Source organism: Chiloscyllium plagiosum, chromosome 1 (genome assembly GCF_004010195.1).
Source record: "Chiloscyllium plagiosum isolate BGI_BamShark_2017 chromosome 1, ASM401019v2, whole genome shotgun sequence".
Classification (NCBI taxonomy): domain Eukaryota; kingdom Metazoa; phylum Chordata; class Chondrichthyes; order Orectolobiformes; family Hemiscylliidae; genus Chiloscyllium; species Chiloscyllium plagiosum.
The window spans coordinates 26,751-31,943 of NC_057710.1; the positions used below are offsets into that span (position 1 = coordinate 26,751).

Genomic DNA, 5,193 nt, shown 5'->3' on the forward strand with positions numbered 1-5,193 from the left:
TCAGTACCTGGACTTGGATTGTGCCAATGGCTGCGCTATTTGTGTTTCTGATGGCCCTGATTAGCTTCCTGTTGTGGTTCCTGATGAAGAAGAAATTGATATGCACCAAAGCAAGGAGACCAACTTCTACAATAGAAACATCATCTGCTCTAAGGTAAGGATCTCTGTAATTCCACCCAGACAGTTGCCCGAAGCTGGAATCGAACCGAGGTGCCTGGCACTGTGGGGCAGCAATGCTAACCACTGAGCCACTGTACTGCCCCCAAACTGTCACCTTCAATGTAAAGCAGAGATATAAAGCAGCTTCAGGAGGATTTGGATAGACTCAGTGAATGGGCCAGAACACAGCAGATGGAATATAATATAGAAACATGTGAGGTTATCCACTTTGGTCAGAGAAACAGAGGTGCAGAGTATTTCTGAAATGGTGAGAGGCTGGAAAATGTCAATGTACAAAGGGACCTGGGTGTTCTTGTTGATATGGCACTAAAGGCTAACTTCCAACAGGTTATTAGGAAGATGAACAGAGCATTAGTCTTGAGTATGAGAGAATGAGAGTATGGAACAGTAAAGTCTTCCTTCAATTGTACAGAAGCTTCACCTGGAGTACTGTATGCAGTTTTCATCTCCATATCTCAGGCAAGATATTATTGTTCCAGAAATAGATACCAAAGACACCTACGTCAGATTCCTGCTCATTGACTCCAGTTCCATCTTCAGCACCATCATCCCCTCCAGACTGATCTCAAAACTCCGAGACCTTGGAGTCTGCTCCGCCCCCCCTGCAGCTGGATTCTCAGCTTCCTGACCCACAGACCGCAGGCAGTGAGGATAGACAACAGCACCTCCTCCACGAGGACCCTCAACACTGGAGCCCCCCAAGGATGTGTTCCCAGCCCCCTCCTGTACTCCTTGTACACCCACAGCTGTGTGGCCAAACTCTGAACAAACCCTATCTACATGATCGCTGATGACTGCACTGTGGGAGGATGGACATCTAACAACAACGAGTCAGAATAGAAAAGGGAGATAGAGGGCTTGGTGATGTGGTGTAATGAGAACAACCTCTCTCTCAATGTCAGCAAAATGAAAGAACTAAAGAAGTCAATCAGAGTGTTCAGAAAGCTAATCACTGAGTTCAGAAAGCTCCCATCTAAAGCAATGGAGCAGAGGTTGAGAGGGTGGAGAGCCTCACATTCCTCAGAGTGGCGACAACATATACCCTGTCCTGGACTTGAGATGTCAATTGTTTTTTTGCTTATTCACTCACACAATGAGGGTGTGGCTGGTTCAGCAGCTTCTTGGCCAGAGAGCAGTTAAGAGTCAACCACATTGCTGCAGGTGTGGAATCACATGAAGGTCAGACCAGGTCAGGATGGCAGATTCCTTCCCTAAAGACATTAATGAACCAGGTGGAGTTTTCCTGGACAATGGGTTCATGGTCATCATTAGGTTTACAAAGTTAAAAATCACACAACACGAGTCGTGAGTTCATGGAATGCCCTGCCAGTAGCAGTGGTGGACTCTCCCTCATTATGGGCATTTAAGCGGGCATTGGATAGGCATATGGAGGATAGTGGGCTAGTATAGGTTAGGTGGGCTTGGATTGGCGCAACATCGAGGGCCGAAGGGCCTGTACTGCGCTGTATTCTTCTATGTTCTATGTTCTATGTTATAGTCCAACAGGTTTAATTGGAAGCACACTAGTTAGTTGGACTATAACCTGGTGTTGTGTGATTTTTAACTTTGTACACCACAGTCCAACACCGGCATCTCCACATCGTCATTAGGTTTGTTTTATTCCAGGTATGTATTGAATTTAAATATCACCATCTGCCTGGGTGGGATTTGAACCCAGGTCCCCAGAACATGACCACAGTTTTTGGTTAATAGCCGAGCAATAATACTACTAGAGCAATAATACTACTAGGCCAGTGCCTTCCCCACGTAGATGCGATGGTCAAGAAGATACAACAACTCCTCTTCTTCCTCAGGCAGCTCAGGATATTCAGCATGTCCATATGGACCCTCACCAACTTCTACAGATACACCATTGAGAGTAGACTGTCCGGGTGTATAACGGCCTGATACGGTAACAGCTCTGCCCAGGACCGTAAGAAACTGCAGAAGGTTGTGTGCACAGCCCAGACCAACACGGAATCCACCCTCCCATCCATGGACTCCATTTACACAGCTCACTGCCACGGAGAGGCTGCCAACATCATCCAAGCCCCCTCCCACCCCGATAATGATCTCCTCCAACCTCTTCCATCAGGCAGCCTGAACACACGCACCAACAGGTTCATAAACAGCTTCTTCCTGGTCATTAATGGACTCTGAGAAAGTGAGGACTGCAGATACTGGAGACCAGAGTTGAAAAATGTGTTGCTGGAAAAGCACAGCAGGTCAGGCAGCATCCGAGGAGCAGGAGAATCGACGTTTCGGGCATAAGCCCTTCTTCAGGGCTGGTCTAGGCTGTGCACACAACCTTCTGCAGTTTCTTACGGTCCTGGGCAGAGCTGTTACCGTATCAGGCCGTTATACACCTGGACAGTCTGCTCTCAATGATGTATCTGTAGACGTTGGTGAAGGTCCTTATGGAGAGTCCATTAATGGACTCTCCAACCATAACTAATGCTGATCTTGCTAATGTTGCTCTTGTCTAGTGCATACCCCGTGCAGTGTAACCTGCATCCCTCTGTTGAAATCTTTTTGATCTGTACATTCTTGCTTCCTGAACTGCTTATAAACAAAGGTTTTCACTGTAAATCGGTATATGTGACAATGAATCGATCTGGGAGAAAGTGAGCAGTGCAGGTGCTGGAAAAGCACAGCTGAGTAGGCAGCATCCAAGGAGCAGGAGAATCAATGTTTCAGACATAAGCCCTTCATCAGGAATCTATCAATCAATTATTCAAGACCAGCCAGGGAGAAATAGGCACAAGATCAGTCTATTAAGCCCCTCAAACCTACTCCACATTCAATATGTTCATAGCTGATGAACTCTGGTCAGTTGGCAGCTACACAATCATCAGATTATAATTTGCCTTGCGAGCTATGTTGAACATTCAGTTGGGAACCAATTGAAGAATCCCCTTCTGTCCTATATGGTGGGTATCATGGACAGAGAGCTGGACAGCCAGAGATTGGAACCTGCCAGCCTGTTTCCTGTGACCCACCCTGTGGATGAAACCTGGGCTGGATCCAGATGGCAAGTTGTCATTTCCTGTCATTATGTCCTGTGTGAACAGGCTTATTGCCAGAACCGTACATTGGAACATCAGGAGCAAACTGCAGCTTCCCACCAGGTTTGAGGGATGAAAGGGCTGCTGTATGAGGGCCAGTTAAATAGGCTGGGCTTGTAATCACTGGAGTTCAGAAGAATAGGGGAATCTGATTAACGTATAAACACCAAAGGGGACTGAAAAGGTAGACGTTGAGTAGATGTTCCCCTATTTGGGGCAATCTCTTTGAACAAGAGGTCATAGATATAGAGTGAGAGCAGGTAGGGTCAAAACTGAGATGAGGAGAAACGACTTGCCTCAGAGGGTTGGGAATCTGTGGAACTCACTGCCCCAGAGTGCAGTGGAAGCAGAATCAACAAAATAGGTTCACGGAAGAAATAGATAGGTTTCTGATGAAAATCAGAATAAAGGGCAATGGGGAGCTGGCAGGAGAAGGGAGCTGAGACCAGCAGAAGATCAGCCATGATCATGTTCAATGGCAGAACAGGCTGGAAGGATTGGGAGCAGGCAATTCAACCTAATTCCAATGTTCCTAACCTGTGTGCAATCTTTCAAATTGGATTCAATCATTTCCAAAACATGTACAGAACTTACCAAATTCCAGCACGTGCTTCATAGACAATGAGGGGTGGGCAATCTGTTACATGGCAATGAGCAAATCACAAGAGAAAAGGAAAGCCAAGACAGTTATTATCAATAAAGGAAAGCTGGGTTCTCCAGTGTACAGCCAGCTCAAAGTGATTTCTTCTTCATTTAGAGCAGACATTGAACTCTCCACAAGACTACAAGATCCACTTCCAAACACAACAGTCTGACAGTCTGACCAGGTGAGTAACAGAATTTCTCATGGACAATGACAATACCTTCCAAACACAAGGTATCAAAGACAAATGGTCAGGGATGATGTGTTGGTGTTCGCCATATACGGCAGCGTGGCAGTGAAAAGAAGCTCAGGTTCTGCCTCCAATTGTTTGAGCCTTTGACCCCAGTGTACTTCCCTTGGGCAGTGAAATGTCCGCACAGAAGGAGAAAGAGAGCATCTGTACAGGACTTTATTACCTCGAAATATCCAACCAATCACACACCATCATCACATGGGAATTTATCCAAATTCTCCAATCAGTGCCACAGGCTGATTTTCTACACCAGCCTGGTTGGCATGCACTCATTCTGACATCTTACACTATTTGGCAGTAAGGTCACATGCTGGGTAATACAAGATGGAGGACAGGAAACGTTTCTGGCTGTACCAGCTGCTCCTTTATTGAGGTATTTTAGGTGTTGGAGGTGATTTCCTCGAATTCCAGGAGCAGCAATTACTGTTTTATATGCTGTTGCATTGTTTTGGAACTTTAGGGAAAAAAAAGTCAAAACAACAGCAGTTTTAAAAGGGAGAAGAGCAGAGGAAGGAAGCACATGGTGAGGTCAGTGCAGGAGACAGAGAGAGAGAAAACGAGAACAAACCTGCACAGTTACTGCCTTTGCTGTTTGAATTTGTGTATCGCTGGACATCGGAGTGCATCTGGGAAATTTAATAAACAGTGAATTTCACAACTAATCTGGGGGCGAAGTTCACAACACAGACTCAGAGAAGTTAATTGTTGTTTTTAGTCTGTCCAAGAGAAAGGCTGTGTTCGTGAGTACAGTGGGTTCTTTCTTGATTATATGTTTTTGGAGATAAGTCTCTTTATTAAACTTAAAATATAAGCCATAGCTCTTAATTTAACCTGGGGCAGTGTTTTGTTGAGGAATAAGACGGTGTTATTTTCTGGGTTTGTAGATTGTGAAGGAGCAAAAATGGCCTTTGCAGTGATATGTACTTCTTGTCAGATGTGGGAGTTTAAAGAGAGTTTAAGGTTTACTGTGGATTATATCTGCCATAAATGCTGTTGGATGCGAATCTTATCAGATCGAATGGATCGGTTGGTGAGACAGATAGAAGCGATGA

At 45.3% G+C, this 5,193-nt stretch overlaps 1 long non-coding RNA gene across 1 annotated transcript in view; it reads left to right on the forward strand.

Annotated features, from left to right (window-relative positions):
- The first annotated feature begins 6 nt into the window (after positions 1–6).
- Positions 7–5,193, forward strand: part of LOC122555133 — a 9,859-nt gene continuing 4,672 nt past the window's right edge. Inside the window, exons 1-2 of the long non-coding RNA XR_006313184.1 lie at positions 7–154; positions 4,003–4,072. This is a non-coding gene — a long non-coding RNA (uncharacterized LOC122555133). The remainder of the gene's footprint in view (positions 155–4,002; positions 4,073–5,193) is intronic.